This window comes from Geotrypetes seraphini, chromosome 11, assembly GCF_902459505.1.
Source record: "Geotrypetes seraphini chromosome 11, aGeoSer1.1, whole genome shotgun sequence".
Lineage (NCBI taxonomy): Eukaryota > Metazoa > Chordata > Amphibia > Gymnophiona > Dermophiidae > Geotrypetes > Geotrypetes seraphini.
The window spans coordinates 107,222,228-107,244,200 of NC_047094.1; positions in this window are offsets into that span (position 1 = coordinate 107,222,228).

Genomic DNA, 21,973 nt, shown 5'->3' on the forward strand with positions numbered 1-21,973 from the left:
AAAACCACAACAAGGTGGGATGAACACAGAGGATCTAGAATCAGTAAATAAAAGTAAATAGTGAAAAACTAAGGCCAATACTGGGCAGACTTGCACAGTCTGTGTCTGTATATGGCCGTTTGGGAGCGGATGGGCTGGGGAGGCCGTCAATGGTTGGGAGGGTTTAGATGGGCTGGAATGAGCTTTGACAGAGACTTCAGTAGTTGGAACCTAAGCACAGTACCGGGTAGAGCTTTGGATTCTTGCCTAGAAATAGCTAAGAAGAAGAAAATCATGTAAGGCAGACTGGATGGACCATTCGGGTCTTTATCTGCCATCATCTACTATGTTACTATGTAGATAATACTAGTACAGCTATAGTACATTAAAGATTCACTGAGATCAGTTGTAGACCATGGCGTAGTAAGTGTAGGAGGTGCCCAGGGCGGTGGTGCAACCCCATGCCCTCCTCTCCACACCCCTGCTCCTTCCGTAACCCCTCTGCTCCTTCCTACCCCTCAAGCCACACTTGCGCTCTCTAATCCCCCCTCCCCCATACCTCTAATTCTTCTAGTGCGATTGGCTTCTCCAACATGATACTCGCGCCAGCTTTAGATTTCCCTCTGATGTCACTTCCTGGACCTGTGACCTGGAAGTGATTCAGAGGGGAACCGGGCTGGCGTGAGCAACAGAGAGGAGAAGTTGCTCGCATTAACAAAGATCTACCGAGGTACGGGGTGGGGGAGGGTTGGTGCGAGCGTGGCATGGTGTGGCGGAGAGGTTCCGGCGCCCCCACCGACATGGTGCCCAGGGGGGTCTGCCTCCCCCCTTTACCATGCAACTAGTTATAGACCTTGATAAATGTGTTAGGAGAGCATTAGACTGGTCTAGGCAGAATATTGAGTCACTGTTTCTATCACCTATTATGCCCGATGATTTATTCTGCATTTACTGGCTTTGTACAAGAACTGTGTAAGTTGTTTACTTGCAGAAAGTCCAAAGTACATTCTTAAGACCCTGGGGTAGACCTTGCTTACTTTGCATTGAAACAAAAGATAGATCTAATGTTTTATCTCCTGCGTCTCACCCTATGCCACCCATCTCTAATTCAATGTAAATCTTGAAAATTCAAAAGAAAGTGAAGATGAAAGGATGAACAGTTTGAATGAAAAAAAAATAATCACTTCTCATTCAGAATTATTTGGGATGAGCAATTTCATTTGTAAACGATTCTATCTATCAGGTAATTATAGCAAACTTCGGTGCTGAGACAAAACCCCACTGCACACAAATAGCTGCTCTTTCAAATGAAAACTCACTTTCAAATCCATTATTATGGAGAATTCTCTGAACCCAGCAGAGCACTTGCAAATTCAAAGTATCCGAATTCCATTCGGGATACTCCAGTCAGGGTAACGCAAGGTATAAAATCTGCAATTTTATCATTTATGTCAGCATAAACATAGCCAAAGTTTGCAAAACAGCATTTTAAAGCACACAACCAGGTTCCCGCTAAGCTGCGCTGGCGTGCGCTGGCGCACAAAATATTACATCGCAGCGCACAAGTTTCACGTCACAGCGCACACTCGAGCGGAGGTGAGAGGAAGCGGCGGCGGTCTGCCCTGATCGCCTAAGATGCAGCAGCGGCGGCATCCCCATAATTTACGGGGATCATGAAAGGAGCCGCCGCTGCTGCATCTTAGGCGATCAGGGCAGACCGCCGCCGCTTCCTCTCACCTCCGCTCGAGTGTGCGCTGTGACGTGAAACTTGTGCGCTGCGATGTAATATTTTGTGCGCCAGCGCACGCCAGCGCAGCTTAGCGGGAACACTGAAAAATATGTATAGCTTTTGAAACAGATTTTATTTATTTATGTAAAAAAATTTCTTAACCCATACAATAAGTGCTCCTTTTACTAAGGTGCACTAGCGTTTTTAGCGCATGCAGGGTTTTAGTGCGTGCTACACCACGTGCTACGCGGCTAGAGCTAACGGCAGCTCAATGTTGACGTTAAGGTCTAGCGCACGCGGCAATTCAGCGCGTGCTATTCTGCTCATTAAAGCCCTAACGCAGCTAAGGGCTCCTTTTACGAAGCCGCGGTAGCGACTTTAACACGCATGACTTTTCATCACGCGCTAACCCCCGCGCTAGCCGGAAAACTACCGCCTGCTCAAGAGGAGGCGGTAGCGGCTAGCGCGGCAGGTGGTTTAGCATGCACTATTACGCACGTTAAACTGCAAACGCGTCTTCGTAAAAGGAGCCCTAAGTCTTCACAGACAAATGACAAAACATTAATTACTTTCAGAGAACAGTTACATATCGTTGGCGATGCCTTCACAGAGCTCTCTAAGCAATCAATTAAATGCTTTCATAAATAAGGCAGTTTTTAATGTCTTCTAAAATTTTGGGCGATCCAAAAGGGCTTTCAGTGGTCCAGTTAAGTCGTTCCATCATGTTGCCCCTGCTAAGGAAATAGCAGAATTTCTGATACAGTGGTACCTAGGATTGCGAGCATAATTTGTTCCAGAAGCATGCTCGGAATCCAAAGCGCTTGTATATCAAAGCAACTTTCCCTATAGCAAGTTCCACATCCCCAAAACTCTGTAGATTAATTACCAACGCCTCCACCGCTGCCTCGGACCTATCCGCGTGGCTCCTCCAGTTCTCTCAGGGAGGATTCTGCTGCTGTTTGCTGCCTCTCCAGGTCTCTCTCCCGCAGAGGCCCCCCAGTTCCCGGCCTCCTTATCGCTTTCTGCAGAGCCCACAGTCCTTAAGCGGGGAAGAAACCCAGCTACACATTTCAGCAGTAGGTACTGAGAGCTCTGGGATGCCCCTTCCTTTCATTTCTCATTCCACCTGGCTGCTGGGACACCTCATTTGCACAAAGCCTAGTGACTAACCCCTATTCTTATGCCAATGCCCGAGAGCACAGGGACTTGCAGTTAGAAAGAGTTGCTCCCTCACCCCGCCATTGCATCCATGCCGTTGTCCAAGTTCCACCCACTTTTGATTGCACTTCCTGTTTCTGGCGGAGCGGATGCGGCATAGGCAAGGCAGTGGTGCCGGCATGGGTTGGTGAGGTAAGGGTTTGGGGGTGGGCCGTTCTCGCTTATCGAGTCCACACTCGTGCTAACGTTTGCTCGAGTGTTTTGCTCGTCTTGCAAAACACTCGCAAACCGCGTTACTCGCAAACCGAGGTTTGGCTGTACTTTTGTAATGTACTTTCAAAAAATCTGTCAATGACAGTTTTATCAGGGTTACTAAGGGCTAGATTCACTAACCTGCCCAATCCTGTCCAATCCGTGGCCGATCTGAGGCAGGCCAACTGATTCACAAATGGGGGCAATGCAAATGAAGGTGATCAGAGACATACCTTCACCAACTGCACAGATTTCTGGAGGGCGACCCTTGAGCATTCACAGACCATCTTCTTTGCCTGTAGATGGACTGCGCATCCTCACCATGAAGGAAGAGTGGTAAAGTTTTTTTTAAAAAAAATTTTAGAGCTGGAAATTTTTGCGAGCCTGTGGTTTTAACCCGCGGGTTGAAAGCGGGGCTCACTGCGGGTTAAAACCACGAAGTCGGGGCAGAGAGCAGGAGAAGCAGAATCGGGGCAGGAGAAGGAGAAACAGAATCGGGGCAGAGAGCAGGGGTTTTTTGCACAAGCGACTGGTCCTCAGCAGTCACTTGTTTTTTGATCGGCCAGCCCAGTCGGTGTTCCCTAATTTTTGAGGTGAATCGCTGCTTTCCTTCTTTTGGATGCCCCTTCCCTCATTTGCATGAGCGGATTGGAATCGGATCAGGAGGAAGGTTAGTGAATCGGGTCGCAAAGGGGTCGCTAAGTGGTTGGGCCTTGATCGGTGGGCTTAGTGAATCTAGCCCTCAGAATGTACAAGATTCTAATTAAATGTGTTGGATGCAAATTAATCACTATCATTTTATAGCTTGCATTTTTCTCATTTACAATTAGATAACTAGAAAGATAGATTCATGAGTGCATTAAGCTTTATCTTAACAATATAAGCATGCGTTTTGAATGGCAAGAACAGACATGATGCGAAAAAGCTTGGCTCCATGATAATCTAAGGATACTCTGAACTGTAACTGGAAAAATCTTTTGAATACTGAATATAACATATGGTGGAACACCCTGTGGGGGTCTTTTACTAAGGCGAACTAAGCGTTCTAGTGCGGATTTAACGCATGCTACTTCAACGTGTGCGCAAACCGCTAACGCGTCCCTAGGATAACATGCACGTGTTAGCATTTAGCTAAAAAAGCTTAACGCATCTTTGTAAAAGAGGGGGTTAGTAAAAGACCTCCTCCCCGTCCCCCCCCCCCCCCCCCGTGTGTCACAGCAAAATATGAGAAAATCATTGCAGAGAGAAGGAGCCCAATCAGCTCTTATCACCGCACCTGGTCTGCATTAGTCTCTTACTGTAATATAAACTGATCTTTGGTATTGAAACTTTCTAAATGGCCTGTAATCGTAATCATTATTGTCTCAGGCACATCGTCTGCCATGAACTTCTCGTGTATGTTCATATGCAGCTCACCAATGCTTTTGCTTCTCGTGTTTTGTCCCTGCGAGACTCTCAATTTTCTTATTGCTTTCTGTATCTCTTGATACTCAGTGTGACATCTTGAATCTTTTTCTTTTTGTACTATGTCTGTGTTCTTTGCTTTATATTAAATAAATAAATCTTTTTGAACTAAAAAAAAGCATGCATTTTAACCAAGAAGAACAGTAAAAAAAAAAGTGCACTGAATCAACCAACATCCTGTATCTGATAGAGCTGACACTGTTACCTACGGTATATGGTAGAGTAGTGTATTTTTCAGATGAGATTCTGAAGGTAAGGACCATCTCATTAAGAAGAGCTACATCTCCCAGCAGTTCATCCATTAATGCACCCTCCCCCTCCCCAGTTTGCAAGTTAACATATGAAAATCCTGCAAGGCAATTGAAGATGACTGAAATACTCTAATTTCCATTTTATGGCATCTTTTTATGTTCTATGGAAATCTATTTTGAATAAAAATGAGACAGCCTTTTAAAGATCCTTTTTTTTATTATTATTATTTGCATTTGGCAAAAACAGTCTTAATGAGCCGCTAGGCATTCTCCTCTTCCCTATTGTTTCGGCTGGATGGGTGCCTGTAAAGTGTTGAAGAGTCAAAAGACCGTTTATGATCCCACATGCCTCGTCTTCACAAGTTTTGCAGAAAGAATTGTTGCTTCTGGGACGGCTCCTTAGTTTGTACAGAACTATTAACTGGGTGGTAATTCCATACCCTGGTTACTTATATCTTTAGCAGAAATGCACAGATATCACTTCTGCGCTCACATGGTAAGCAAGAAAACAAATTTAAAATATATGCAGGTCACTTATTAGAAATGCAGAAATCAAAGCTCGGGCTATGGGAATACAAAGAAGAGAACATAATAGCAGCTTGGACATTTCCAGCTGGAAGTCCAAAGTTGGAGGAACAGAAATGATCATTTCAGAATGGCAAACTCCTGCACGTCCAAATATATATATATATATATATATATATATATATATTTAAAAAAAATTTTTTTTTTTTTTTTTGGGGGGGGGAAATCATCTACTTAGACATAGGGCTCCTTTTACAAAGGTGCGTTAGGGCCTTAACACGGGGAATAGCGTGTGCTTAAATGTCGCGTGCCCTAGCCGCTACCGCCTCCTCTTGAGCAGGCGGTAGTTTTTCAGGTAGCACGTGCTAATCCGGTACGTGCGCTAAAAACGCTAGCGCACCTTTGTAAAAAGGAGCCCATAGTTTCATAGTTTATTTCAATTTTGATTAAACGCTTATCCAAAGGTACAAAGCGTTGTACATAGTAATTTAAAATAGATGGGAGACGAACATTTCAGATAATTAAACATACACCAACTAAACAAACATACTTATGATATGAAAACATTGGGAGAAAAAAAAGGGAAGAACTACAATTTCTTAGAAAGAATACATGAAAGGAAAATGCATTGGGAAAGGGGAACAAATGAAATAGTGCGGAAGTAAGTAAAAAATCTTTAAAGAGCAAGCGTTTTAGGCTGCTTTTGAATTTCTGCAAATTTTGTCTGGCTCTGAGGTCTAGAGGGAGAGAGTTCCAAATTAAAGGGGCGGTGACTGAGAAAATGAGGGTACGACGAGTGGCAATTATCTTTAGGGATGGGACGTTAAGGGAATGTTGTGAGGCTGATCTTAAAGTTCTGGGAGGGTCATAAGGGATCAGTTATGAATGCAGGGATGTTAGTCTGTATAGTTTTAAAAGTCAAGAGGGCAATTTTATAGGTTATCCGTCTTGGCCACCAGAATATCTAACTTTATACTCCATTTTCGATCTGAACAACATCCATGTTGAAAACATCCTACTCCTCTCCATTTGGACATGGGTGGGGCCAGCATAGTAATGAACTGCAGTAGATTAAATTATACCTTCTGGTGGAATTCGTTATGTCGCATTTATATAATGGAAAGCATAATTGCTATTCAAAGAGGGTATTATAATAAATTTTAAAAGATCTGGGGGCCATTGACGACTTACTACAATGAGTAGACACCATTTTCTATTGAAAGTATATTTGCAAATGGGGGGAGTTTTACTATAGGTTTAATCAATAGTAAAGAATATTTATATTTGTATATTTTTGATTGAATGCTAAAGGAAAGGGCGGGTGGGAAGGGAATAAATTTATTTATTTCATGTTATACTAGAAAGAAATTCAAGTGATGTATTTCATTTTAAATGTTTTATTATTTGTACACTTGTTGTAAGATTAAAAAATGAATAAAGAATTTTTTTTAAAAAGTAATGAACTGGCCACATAGACATCCCAACAGGGCAATAGAACACCTTAGAAGACACTGCTGTGAACGTCACCTAAAGGGTGCAGACATATATCTCACCATAACCCCCTTAAAATTTATGGTGAGACCCACCTGTATACCACCCCAATAGCACTTATGCTTGCAGATGGCATCTAATCTAATCTAATCTAAGGCTTGGCTTTATATACCGAGTCATCAATCTAAGAAAGCTCGATTCGGTTTACAATAATTAACTTAACAAATAAAAACCATAAAAATAAGACTGAATTTCAGGAAATTAATTTTCAAAGTGTTTAGCAAATAAAGTAGTTTTTAAAGATTTGCGGAAAAAACTGAAGTGAGGCGGAACTCCTTAAAAGAAATGGAAGATCATTCCAAAGTTGAGAAAACTTAAAGATCAAAGATTGACTAAAAATCTTGACTCCTTTAATCCCATTTTTGGAAGGAAGAGATAATTTAAATTGTTGGTTACCTCTTGAAAAAGAAAGACTGTAAGCATTCCAAGATAAAGGAAGGAGAGGAGTAAAGATACCATATAGGATTTTTAAAACAACACAAGCACATTTAAATTGAACTCTAAAATAAACCAGGAGCCAATGGAGACTCTGGAGCAACGGAGCCACGTGATCAAATTTATGTTTCCCAAAGATCAATTTTGCATCTATATGGCATCACAGATGTCAAGTACACCGGGGAGTCCCTCTGGGTAAACCTGGCAAGAGGCAGAGAAAAATGCCTGTATCTAGGTGTGGTATACAGACCCCCAAGACAACTGGAAGACATGGACGCAGAATTAATTGAAGACATAGAGAATATCACTCTACGAGGAGAAGCTGTACTGCTAGGGGAGTTCAATATGCCTGATGCAGACTGGAACTCATTTTCAGCGACAACCAGCGGTAGCAGGAGGCTCTTAACCTCCATAAAGGGAGCACGTCTCAAACAAATGGTAACGGAGCCCACTAGGGCCCAGGCGATCCTCGACCTGGTACTCACCAACGGGGAAAGCGTCTCAGAGGTCTCAGTAGGAGATACGCTAGCCTCCAGCGACCACAACATAGTATGGTTCAACCTTAGGAAAGGCTTCCCTAAATCAAACACGAAAACAAAGGTACTCAATTTCCGGGGCACAGACTTTGCACGCATGGGAGATTTCATCCATTGGTTGCTGCAGGACCAAGTGGAGACCAAAGATGTAGAAGCTAAGTGGTTAACACTGAAATCAACCATACATGAAGCAACTAGCCGCTTCATAAAATCAGTAAATAAACGACAAAGAAACAATAAACCCCAATGGTTCACCGCGGAGATTTCGCACCTCATTAAGGAGAAGAAAAAAGCGTTTCTCTCCTACAAGCGCACGGAGAAAAGAGAGGCAAAGGTAGAATATAGGACCAGGTCTACAGCGGTCAAAATGGCAGTTAGGGAGGCAAAATTTCGAGTGGAAGAAATTCTGGCAAAAAAACATTAAAAAGGGGGACAAATCCTTCTTCAGGTATATTAGTGACAGAAAAAGGAGACAGGCAGGATAGTACGCCTTAGAAGACCGGACGGAAGTTACGTGGAAGCAGATTTCGATAAAGCCGAACCACTGAATGAATACTTCTGCTCAGTCTTCACCTGTGAGGCACCGGGACACGGTCTGCAGTTGAAGGCAACACAAAGCACAGAAGACCTGTTTCAGAATTTTGAGTTCACACCAGGTGAAGTTTACAGTGAACTGGTAAGACTCAAGGTGTACAAAGCCATGGGACCAGACAATTTGCACCCAAGAGTGCTCAGAGAATTGAGCGATGTCCTGGCGAAACCGTTGGCTGAGCTATTCAATCTCTCCCTAAGTAAGGGGAAAGTTCCCCTGGACTGGAAATTAGCTAATGTCGTTCCTCTGCATAAAAAGGGTTGCAGGGCAGAGGCTGTGAATTATAGACCGGTGAGTCTCGCATCAATAGTGTGCACACTCATGGAAACACTAATTAAAAGCAAATTGGACACGATCTTGAATGAAGGGAATCTTCGGGATCCCAGTCAGCATGGATTCACCAAAGGTAGGTCCTGCCTATCCAATCTCATCAGCTTCTTTGACTGGGTAACAAGAAAGTTGGACTTGGGAGAGTCTTTGGCCGTCATGTACCTGGACTTTAGTAAAGCTTTTGACAGTGTCCCACACCGCAGGCTGCTAAGCAAGATGGAATCGATGGGGTTAGGAGAGACACTAACTGCATGGGTCAATGATTGGCTGAGTGGCAGACTTCAGAGGGTGGTGGTTAATGGTACTCTCTCTAAAACATCGGAGGTGACCAGTGGAGTGCCGCAGGGCTCGGTCCTGGGTCCACTCCTTTTCAACATATTCATAGGGGATCTGACTCAAGGGCTTCAAGGTAAAATAACACTGTTCGCCGATGACGCCAAACTATGTAATATAGTAAGTGAATGCAGTTTACAGAATTATATGGCGCAGGTCCTGCTTACATTGGAAAGTTGGTCCTCAACCTGGCAGCTAGGCTTCAATGCTAAGAAATGTAAGGTCATGCACCTCGGAAGCGGAAATCCATGCAGGACGTACTTCTTGAACGGAGAAACTTTAACTAGGACTTCAGCAGAATGAGATTTAGGAGTAATCATCAGTGCAGACATGAAAACTGCCAATCAAGTGGAGAAGGCTTCATCTAAGGCAAGGCAGATATTGGGTTGTATCAATAGAAGTTTCGTCAGCCGAAAGCCTGAAGTCATAATGACGTTGTACAGGGCCTCATCTGGAGTACTGTGTGCAATTCTGGAGGCCACATTACAGTAAAGATGTGCGCAGAATTGAATCAGTTCAGCGGACGGCCACCAGGATGATCTCGGGGCTCAAGGGTCTCTCGTATGAAGAGAGACTGAACAAATTGCAGCTCTAAACTCTCGAGGAACGTAGGGAGAGGGGAGACATGATCGAAACATTTAAGTACCTCACGGGATGTGTCGAAGTGGAAGATGATATTTTCTTTCTCAAGGGACCCTCAGCCACAAGAGGGCACCCGCTCAAACTCAGGGGCGGAAAATTTCATGGCGACACCAGAAAGTATTTCTTCACAGAGAGAGTGGTTGATCATTGGAACAAGCTTCCAGTGCAGGTGATCGAGGTAGACAGTGTGCCAGACTTTAAGAATAAATGGGATACCCATGTGGGATCCCTACGAGGGTCAAGATAAGAAAATTGGGTCATTAGGGCATAGACAGGGGGTGGGTAAGCAGAGTGGGCAGACTTGATGGGCTGTAGCCCTTTTCTGCCGTCATCTTCTATTTTTCTATGTTTCTATAGTAGGGTTTGGGTGGGCTCACACATTTTACCATAAATGTAGTGGTTAGAGTGGCTTATGGGTCTTCCTCTCTATGGTTCTAGCCCACCCACTAGCTCTACTATCTTCCCCATAAAAGATGCTGTTTTAGAAACAGATATGTATCTTTTTGTTCTCATTTTTGTGTGGTGGAAGGGGGAGTCAGTGAGCACTGGCTTGTGTGGGATGTCTTACCTTGATACATGCAGTGGTTATCTGGTCAGTTTGGGCACTTTTGTGGCACTTAGACACAGATCTCGTTCCAAATGTCTAAGCTCTGTCCGGGATGTCTCACAAAACATTTGATTATCGCTGCAAGACATCCAAGTCCAAAACCCGCCCATAACACCAGAGACGTACCTAGGGTATGTGACACCCAGGGCCTATTGTTGTTGGGTTTTTTTTGACACCTCTGCCATTATTTTTGACACCCCCCCCCCCCCCAATGTAAAAAAATATTTTTAGTAATATTCCCCCAGGTGCAAGCCATGAGGGGGGTGTTCCTGGCCTGGGAGTCATGGTCCAGGAACATCCCTTCTCACGGCCCGGTGCCAAGGCTCTGGATAGTTCCCAGCCTTCTCTCCCTTTACCTGCCGTGAAGCTGAAAAAACTGTCGGCCTCGGCAGTGATTCAGCTACGTCGCCCGTGGCTCCCCTTCCTGCTTTCCGTGTCTGCCTCTACCGCAATCCACCCGGGCGGAAACAGGAAGTTGGCAGACGTGGAAAGCAGGAAGGGGAGACGCGGGCGACGTAGCTGAATCACTGCCGAGGCCGCCAGTTTTTTCAGCTTCATGGAAGGTAAAGGGCCATCGGACAGGAGAGAAGGCTGGGAACATGCTGGGCCACGGGGACTATCCAGAGTCATGGGACCTGGCCGGGAACATCCCCCTCATGGCTTGCACCCAGGATGGGCTACCCCCCCTGTACCCCCTCCCCCCTTGGTACACCACTGCATAACACATCTCCACCACACCTATCTTGTGCTCTGGATGCACAGAGGCTTGGACACCTCGCTAGACGTCCAGAAAGGTGATTTTGATTATCGGCACTTAGACGTCCTGGTGATTGGGACATCCAAGTGCTAATTTAGGATGATTTTTGGATGTCTATGTTTTGTTAATTATAAGCCTGTTAGTATAATCTAGTGGATATTTTGGTCAAGTGTGTTAGGTTTTTGTATTTAGTGCATTTTAACAGCAAAAGTTAAAGTACAGACGCTGTGCACTAATTGTTGAGGACGTGCCCAGTATATGCTGAGCAATTGCCACACTGGAAAGTTCATTAGCATAGCTACACCTTTTGGCAATTACTGCCGGATTCTCCAAATGATGCCGATGTTGGCGGCTGCCTTAAAAGCAGCCGCCGATCGTGTGTCAATCATGCCACAGCGCCAATTAGAGAAAGATAGGCGCTGGAAATGTAGGCCAGGGTTTTCTAGGCCTACTTCGCTGGCACCTACGTAGATGCTTACAACACTTACCCCCCCCTCTTCTACGAAACCGCGCTAACATTTTTTTTTTTTTTTAGTGCAGAGAGCTGCGCTGAATGTCCCGTGCTGCTCCCGATGCTCATTGAATTCCTATGAGCGTCGGGAGCCGCGCGGGCCATTCAGCGCGGCTCCCCACACTAGCACGGTTTTGTAGAAGAGGGGGTTATGCCACTTCTGGAGTTAGCCATGCCTAGAGTGGCGTTAGGCACCCTAGGTGCCTCCGCAGGTGCGATTCCAGGGCCTTTTGTTTAGGGGCTGGTGGGTGCTTTGAATTTAAAGTTAATTTTTTTTTTTTAATTATTCATTTTTTAATCTTACAAGAAGTGTACAAATAATAAAACATTTAAAATTAAATACATCACTTGAATTTCTTTCTAGTATAACATCAAATAAATAAATTTATTCCCTTCCTACCCACCCTTTCCTTTAGCATTCAATCAAAAATATACAAATATAAAATATTCTTTACTATTGATTAAACCTATAGTAAAACTTTAATTTAATTTAATAAACTTTAATTTAATTTAATAAAGAATTAAAAAAAAAAAAAAGAATTTAAAGTTAATTGGTGTTTCAAACAGCGTTTCCGTGTTAATTTCAGTACCAGTAGGGCACCTGCTGGTGTCTAAGTTACAGAGGTACGGCGGAAAGGAAGCGGCGCAGGAAGGTGGTGGGAAAGGAGCGCATGGAGGTGGTAGGCAGAGAAGAGGGTGGGGGAGGGGGGCACTGCTGCCCTGGGTGCCTCTCACCCTTGCTATGCCACTGGGTGGACCAAGTGGGTCTTTATCTGCCACCGTAGCCTGTGTTCACAATAATGAAAGCCAGCCAAAATGTCATTTCTGCAGTTGCTGGATGCGTACGCTCCTTTCTGACCTGTTGTGCGTGTGCACACATACGCAGCTCAGAGGGTACACTGCCCACACCCTCCCCATAAACACAAGTGTGCCGATCGGTTGGCAGGGGGAGTCACAGAAGAGCAGTCCCCTTGGAGCAGAGTCCCCAATGTTACAAGAGCCCGAATCAAAGGTTGAATGGTGTGGCAATACATGGGAGTTTAGAACAGAGGAGGAGATGGACACACTCAAGAAAGGAATATTTTCCTACTATTATTGGTGGACAAAGAACACAGGGATAAGAGGAATTCATGAGAGAGGAAATGGTGAAAACTGTTAGGGTGAGAAGAATCTGCAGGGGGCAATAGATGAGATGGGTAAATATAGGGCTTGAGTGTGAAAAAAGGAAAGGATATAGGGGGAGGGAGGGTGGTATATAAAAGATGTGTGTGAGAAAGAGAGAGAGAGAGAGGGAATCCTCCCTCCTTTCTCCATCTATAATCCTCCTTCCTAATCCCAAATTTGTCCTCTTTCTCCTCTATATCCCTCTCTCTCTTTCTCCTTCCCCATTTCAAATCCTTTCCCTTAGCCCTTCCTCCCCCTTCCCCCCATTTCTGGTATGATGTAATTTTTTCCCCTATCTTTGATCCTCTCCTCCCCATCCCAATAATATTTACTCTATCTCCTTTTATTTAATATGCAAATTGAAACAACTGTGGAGCTGCCAGAGAACAGGGGGGGGGGGGCAGTGTTGTAATTAAGGCATACTATTCTCTACAGGCGTATATAGAATTATTTTCACATTTCATGGAGGGTGGTTTCTATTTGGTTTAAAATCTTTCTTTTCCATCTTTTTTTATTTTTAGTGTATACTATGGAGAGTACACATTAAAGGTTTGCAGCCCCCCCCCCCCTTGTCAATTAACCCCATGCTTAAAACTGCTAGAAAGTTCTCCCCTGCACTCCCTCTTCTTAAGTTCACCTGATTCCTAGGGTCATAACAGGGCAAAAGTTAGCCCCACTGGTGCCATGCTGCAAAGTAGTACTTTGTTTTCATGAAAGTAACCCCCTGTTGCTCTCTGCTCTTCATTCAATGATTATTCAGTTCTTTCATTGTTTTGCTTTAAGCTTAATATACCTTATCAGTAGGTGTGCCCTCGCCCATCTGATCAGACAGCAAATAATATACTGTACTGCTCCTTTCCTTGGGATAAGTAAGTTCAATATTTTGGGAAAAACATAGGAAGATTTCAACAATATAAAAAATGCCACATCTGTTCCTATCCCCTCCCTCTCCCCAAAAGGGATCAGACAAAGACATTTAACATGTTTGCTTTTGATTGTAGGAGATGGAAAGACAATTGAATATTTGGATCAAAGAGCAGGGGTATTATCGGAGCCAGTCATATCAATGGACAATTTGCTTTCCAACAGAGGAACAAACAGCATTGTAACCTTGGCATCTCTTTTCAACTCCGCGTGTTTTATTGTTCTGTATTGTAATTCTGTAAATGGTGAGATTAGCTTCCTAGAGGTTTCATTGTACCGGCCTCAACAGGATGCTAAATTACATTCTGTGAACACATGATATTGGGCGAATTCAGCATTAATAACCGAGAAGACATCCCAGGCTGTGTTCAATAAGATTTTTGTAATGGAACTTCTGTAATGCAGGCAAACAAGAATGAAAGCATCGGTTCAGTGACGGCGGTCGCAATGTATGAGCCAGTTTATAGAGCACTCTTTTTGGGGCTCTTGAATTGGCTGAATGTACAGTATTTTTATTTTTTTTTTTAACACACACATTTTTATGTCATTTCTCTCCCCCACATTAGTCCCTACAGTCTACAAGGTAATGGCGGAATAGAAATCACTAATGTAATGTAATGGTAGGGTCTCAATGGCCATCCACTAATCTATTTATTCAATTTTCTATACCGTCATCCCAAGGGAGCTCAGAGCAGTTTACATTACGCTAATTTATTCAGGTACTCAAGCATTTTTCCTTATCTGTCCTGGCAGGCTCACTATCTAATTCACCTGGGGCAATGGGGGGGGGAGGGAGAATTAATGGCTAGATTCACTAAACCTTCCGATCCTGTCCTGACAGGTTTTGCGATCGTTCCCCGACCCAATTTACTAAACAGCTTCCTGATCAATCTACGATCCGATCCACCCATGCAAATGAGGGGACACGGCATGCCAAAGTAGGAAGCCGTCGATTCACTAAGCAGAAGAAGAAACACCGATTGGGTTTGCCAATCCGAAAAGAAGCGACTGAAGAGGACCAGTCGCTTACCTTCCTTGACGACTCTCTTGCCATCTTCCGTCCTGAAATTTCAGTATCGAGGTTACAACCCCATATAAAACAACCATCAAAATTAAAAATAAAACTGTAAAATATCTTTACATATGCGTAAAAATTCCTTTTTAAACTAAACTAAACTAAACTAAACCTTGGGTTTATATACCGCACCATCTCCACGAATGCGGAGCTCGGCACGGTTGTAGCCCGTGGGTTTAAAGCGTGTTCTGTTCGATAATCTGGCTACATAAAATAATTCACTGCGTCAGTCGCAAATGATTCCTTTTTAGAAATGTCCAAGTCGTAGGGCCAGCAAAAGTAAACAGCAGCCACCACCACCACCTTTCTTTTGAGCTCGCTTGTGCTTTGCCGCCAATGACGTGCAGGAATAAACTCCGCCCACTAACTACGTAGTAAGGGCGAAGAGCTAGCGCATGCGTAAATTGCATCAATAAACAACAAGGATACTCTGCGCATGCATTTCGATCACTCTTACAGCGATCAGTGGGATCGCTATAGGGCATGGTCCGATCAGATCATTTGCATGTAGAATCTGTAGTGAATTGGTCGCTCGGCAAAATTCGGCCAAGAATCGCCCAACAACGATCCATATCGGTAAGTTTAGTGAATCTAAGCCTTAGTGACTTGTCCAGGGTCACATGGGTTTGAACCCACAACCATAGAGTACTGATGCTATGAAAGAACCCTGAATTCAAGTGAGAACAGCATATTAAGGGGTAGGTGGTGATCAAAAGCAGGTCAAGAAGGATGAGGATTGAGTAAAGGTCATAGGATAAGGCCAAGAACAGGTCATTGGAGACTTTTGCAAGGGCTATTTCTGTTGAATGTACCGTAGCTGAACATTTATGATTAGGGACTGACATTTTGGATAATATTTGGATAATTACACTGCTCTGAGCTGTGCGATCATTTTGGAAACGCTGAAATTACTGGAATCACCCAGATAAGTGATTGCTTCTGTCTATTGCTATTCGCTGTGCTGGATATCTTGCACCATTGAAATATTTATTACCATGTTTTAGTGATACTGAGCTACATATTTTTTTTTTTTTGTAAAGATGCTTTGTTGGTTTATGTGAGAACGGATTGCTGCCATGATGGTTCTCTATCCCATTGGTCCTTATCTCATATGACTGGGGAAGGGGGGGGGGGGTACCGAGCATATTCACTAAATTTTGACATTTATATGTTATAAATGTTTTTCTTTTTTTTCATACAGATATGAAAAAGTTCTAAATTTTATACAAGCTATTGACCTTTAAGCTGGACAGGTCTGAAGAATGAAGGCTATACCTCCACTTTACATAAGAATTTGCTTTAATTAGAACTGGCTCTAATGTTAAAACAAATAATTAGATTTAGTTATATTTGATTTAGTTATGTAACCTCATACATGGAAATTGTAACAAAAAATGTTTCATCAGCTGGTTTCCTCTGGATTTTGCAGCAAGCACTTTATTATTAATACTTCCACTTCTTTTTCTTTTTGATTAATTTTTCTGTTATTGATTTTTCTGTTTTTGTAGCGATACATAGTCAAATGTGCGTAAGACAAAAGCGCGCAGAAAAACGGGTGCAGGCAAGTGAGCGCAAGACAAGTGAGCGCCGGCAACTGAGCACAAGACAAATGAGCGAAAGATTATTGAGCAAAAGACTATTGAGCGTGACAAGAGGCTACGTAATTACAGTGATTAAAAATGCATTTGCACACCACAGTCATGTATGACAATGATGTAAATGACATCATTACGTTAACGTATCCCTGTGCTCGATTGTCTTGCGTGCTGTTGTCCCTGCGCTCAGTTGTCTTGAGTGCTGTTATCCTTGCGCTCAGTTGGCTTGCGCTCACTTGTCTTTGCGCAATTGTTCATGCGCTTTTGTCTTGCGCGCATTTGACCTGCCACCATTTGTAGCACTATTGATAGGTGCCTACATCGGGTTGCCTAACTTAATTATTAGGCTAAATCAGCGCCAATATCAGCACTCATAGAAACATAGAGTATGACGGCAGAAAAGGGCCGACGGCCCGCCCACTCAAGAACCCTCCCTCCTCCCTCCCTCCTTCGGGAATCCATCTTTTAAGCATTCCTCTGGAGTGTCCCCACCTGTCTGTCCCATCATTCCTTGAAGTCGAGCGTGGTTCTGGCCTCGATTACCTGTCGTGGAAGACCATTCCATCGATCAATTACCCTTTCAGTGAAGAAATACTTCCTGGTATCCCCATGAAATCTCCCCCCCCCCTCCTCCCCCACAGTTTTAGCAGATGCCCTCTTGTCGCCGTGGGACCCGTAAGACAAAAGATTTCTTCCTCCACATCAATATGGCCCGTGATGTATTTGAATGTTTCTATCATGTCCCCCCTTTCCCTGCGCTCTTTGAGAGAATATAAGCGCAGCCTGCTCAAACATTCTTCATATGGGAGATTTTATAGTCCTGAGACCATCCTAGTGGCCATTCGCTGAATCGACTCCATTCTCTTCACATCCTTTTGATAATGTGGCCTCCAAAACTGAACACAGTACTCCAGGTGAGGTCTCACCATTGATCTGTACAACGGCAGTAGAACTTCAGGCTTACGACTGATAAAGCTCCTTCTGATGCAACCCAGCATTTGTCTAGCTTTTGCTGTTGCTTTCTCCACCTGATTAGCAGATTTCATATCTTCCCGGATGATTACTCCTAAGTCCCGTTCTGCTGCAGTTCTGGTTAGGTTTTCACCATTCAGGGTGTATGTTCTGCATGGATTTCTGCTACCAAGGTGCATAACCTTACATTTTTTGGCATTAAAATTCAGTTGCCAAGTACTGGACCATTGTTCTAGTAAAAGTAGGTCCTGCTCCATAGTGCCGGGCATGGTTGCGCTATCAGGTTCTGCTGCGCTGCCCACAATGTTGCATAGTTTAGCGTCATCGGCGAATAATGTAATTTTACCTCGAAGTCCCTGAGGCAGATCCCTTACACCTCTTAATTAGCACTAAGACCCTGATTCTCATAACGGCACTATAAGTTAGGCGGGGGTAGGCACCCTACTGCTGCCTAACTTAGGGGTCCTTTTACTAAGGCGCGCTAAACGCCAACACGTCCATAGACTATAATGGCCGCGTTAGCATTTAGCGTGCGCTAAAACGGCTAGCGCGTTTTAGTAAAAAAGGAGGGTTAATTATTTAAATTGGTGATAAATGGCATGGTGATTAAAACCAATTAAAAGTGCATTAGAAAAAATGTAGCTGCCCACAAAGAATGGCAGCCATCTCCCGTCCATAGAGGCGCCTACGGGTGCCTATGTTGAAAGTAGGCATAGTTTACGCTGGAAGCGTACTTAAGCGTCTCTGTGAACGTGAGAGTGGCGCCAGAAATGTAGGCCTGCAAAACTCTTGCCTACATTTTCTGGCACCTACTTTCGACCTGGCCACGATTCTGTAAATGGTGCCGTCATGTGACTGACATGCGAACGGTGCCGCTTTTCCGGGTGGCCACTGATAATGGCGCTGTTTACTGAATCCAGGCCTAAGTGGCAACTTGACGTTAGGGTGCCTAGTTCAAAGCGCATGATTAAAAGTGGGCGTTCTTAGGGGGTGGATCAAGGACATGTTTTTGAGTTGGGCGCCTGTTTTTGAGTTAGAAGCCGTGGGGCACCTAACTTATGCGCAGGCATTTAGGCCAAGAAAATCCTGGCATAACTAGGGTGCACTTAAATGTTAGAATGCTTAGGCGGGAGAACTTTGTGACAAGATCCAAGATGGCCGTGAGTTTGTTTGACTGAACAGACGCCTTGGGAGTTTTGTCTGATTAAATCAAGAATTTCTACTGGTAGTGAGGGGAATTTTCTTCTCTCCTACCTGCAATGCCGAAGCAATGCGGGCGGAGCGCCCCTGCTGCCTCGCGACAAACCGGAGGAGTCCCTGTCGTCACTATTGAAGAAATCCTGAGGCGCATGCAAAATGTTCCTGGAACGTCGGTGAGCTGTCCGCAGGAGACGCTGCGTATGGGCGGGTCGGCAGCAGTTCTCAATGGGCCAGATACATCTCTCAGCCCCGACCTTCGAGCACCTCCCCCGCAGCCCCGGATAACAAGTTCCCCGAGAGGTGAGGAAACCCCGGAGGTAGGGTTGTTTCCACCACCAGAGGCAAGTCAGACATCGTTGGAGAGCTTAGAAGGAAGGGCAACTCAAGGAGAGAGCCCCTCCAGGAAAACGGAGACAGTTCCATCGGTAGGTGGAGGGATTACCCAGATGGAAGGGAAACAAGAGGAATCTTCAAGTGGTGAGCATTTTTTCACTGGTCAAGTGCAAACTTTTCTTAACAAACCCTCAGAGGTGACTCTTGATGCTTTGTGCGATCTTGTGGCTAATTTTGGGAAAGCCATAAATCTCCATTTTCATTATATGGAAAGGAAATGAATTCAGTATACAAAGGAATTGGAAGAAGTTAAAGTAGAATTGAGTGACTCTAAATCCAATACTCAGAAGATTGAACAAGAGTTAATTTCCTCTAAACAAATACAAGAGACCTAAATCAAAGATAATCTAAACCTTAGAAGAAAAATTGAAATTTTAGAGAACATGCATTATCCCAGGACAAGCAGGCAGGTATTCTCACTAATGGGTGACGTGATCCAACGGATCCCCAATGCGGACGCCTCAGAAGCAATCTTGCTTGAAGAAACTCGAACTTTTGAGTCGCCCACATCGTGCATGCGCAGTGCCTTCCCGCCCAGTGCAGGGCGCGTCTCCTCAGTTCTTACTTTTCCGCGGAGCCGAGAAGTCCGTCTTCGACTCTCTGCGTGAAGTTTTTTCACTTGTGCCTTCTAATGTCCACGGTTTTGGGTTCTTTTTCTCTTAATCACTGATTTTCGTCGTTTTTTATTGTTTTCAAAAAAAAAAAAATTTCTTCCATCCGTTTGACCGGGCAGATCACGTGGCCGCAGCCCCGCAGCTTCGATCTTGCGGCAGAGCTTTTCTGGCCTATGTCCCGGCCTATCACCGGTTTTAAAAAGTGTGCCAAGTGCCAGCGCGCGATTTTGCTAATTGACCCTCATCGACGCTGTCTTCGGTGTCTCGGGCCTCAACACCTTCCAAAATCGTGCTGGCCTTGCTCCACACTCACCGCACGTACTTTCAAGCGTCGTTGCGTCTTGTGGGAGTCGCTGTTCATGGGGTTCTCGGCGGAGCCATCCTCATCGAAAGGACCCTCGCCTTCGACATCATCCACACACTAGTCTCCCGCCTCTGCGGCCTCGAGTCTCCTCAAGCCCACCTCGTTCGTGCCGGCTCAGACTCCAGCGCCCACTGCGATGCCTTCCTCGGTCTCTTCAGGTCAGGTAGCACAGCAGCCCATTCCACCGGTAGTGCTAAAAGTGCCCAAGGCTTCCAAGCCCAAGCACTCACACACTGCCTCAAAGGAGCGCGAGGCCCGTGCAAGTGGTCCCATTGCTGATGCGGATCCATCCGTGCCGGCCTCGTTCCAGACCTTACTGGAGAAGCAATTCATTGAGCTCTTCACCACTATGGGGCCCAAGCTTCTCTCCCAAATCCAGCCTGGGCATGCGGAGGCCTCCCGCGAGGTCGAGCCGCCTCCGGTGCCTCAGTGATACACACACTCTCAACAGGGAGCAGAGTCTCTGCGAGTGTCTGGTCTGGCATCGATGCATGTATCGCAGGGAGCAGAGTCTCTGCGAGTGTCTGGTCTGGCATCGATGCATGTATCGCAAGGAGCAGAGTCTCTGCGAGTGTCTGGTCTGGCATCGATGCATGTATCGCAAGGAGCAGAGTCTCTGCAAGTGTCTGGTCTGGCATCGATGCATGTATCGCAAGGAGCAGAGTCTTTGCCCATGCCTCCATTGGAACTGTTTCACTCGATGCAAGGAGTAGAGTCTTTGCGAATGCCTCCATTGGAGCCGATTCACCCGATACAAGGGCTCGAGCCTCTACGAGCCCCTCGGGGCGAGCCCAGCCAACCACCTCTGCTTCGATCAACCGCTTCCAGCCCCATCCACTATCTGGGGGCCTCAGCGAAGACCCACTCACCTCGTCCATCGAGGCCAGTTTCCAAGCACAATTCGCATTATCATTCGAGGCATTCATCGAGGCATTCTTCCAGGCACGCCTCGCCTCATCAAAAGCAGCCTTTCCTCGAGTATTCACCACCAGCTACTTCACCCTCTCCGATGCCGGAGCTCGAGGACACACTGGGGTCTTTATCACCACCACAATCCTCGTCCTCTTTGGATCCAGAGGCTTCGACGTCCTCGAGTCCTTCTCGAGGCCCTGCATTGGCTGACCAGCTGTCCTTCTCCTCGTTCCTCCGGCAGATGGCAACTGATTTAGACATACACCTGGACACAGGGTCTAAATTTTCAAAGGAATACCTGGAGACTATGCACCTTCCTCAACCTCCGGCTGAATCCTTCAAGCTTCCCTTACACAAGCTGCTGGACCAAACCTTTGTGCGGTGCCTTGAAACACCTTATTCCATCCCCGCCGTGCCGGGAAAATTGGATACCAGGTACCGCATGGTTCACCACAAAGGGTTTGATGGCTCCCAACTCTCCCATCAATCCCTTTTGGTAGATTCCTCACTGAAGCGGTCTCACCCCTCCCAGGTCTACGCCACAGTTCCACCTGGTAAGGAGGGCAAGACCATGGACCGATTTGGCAGAAGAATTTATCAGAACTCCATGATGGCCTCCAGAGTTCTGAATTATAACTTCCATTTCATCACATATTTTGAATTCTTCTTGTCTGTACTCCAGAAGTTCATGCCCTATCTGGACCCCAGGGCACAGTTTGAGTACCAGGATGTTCTGGCCTCGTTGTCCCAACTCCGGCTTCAATTGATGCAGTCCTCCTACGATGCCTTTGAGCTCTCGGCTCGGGCCACAGCATACTCGGTGGCCATGAAGCCAGCTGGCGTGGCTCAGGACCATCGACATGGACCCCAATCTCCAGGACAGGCTAGACAATGTGCTATGCACTGGTACCGACCTCTTCAACGAGTCCATCGAGGCGGCAACCAAGAAGCTCTCAGACCATGAAAAGTCTTTTCAGTCCATCCTGCATCCGAAGCCCAAGCCTGCTGCTCCTCATCCATCATGCCCACCATTGATTTACCAGCGGCGTTACCCTCCAAAACAGGCTCCACCCATCCGACAGCCTGTGAAGAGGCAGCATTCCCAAAA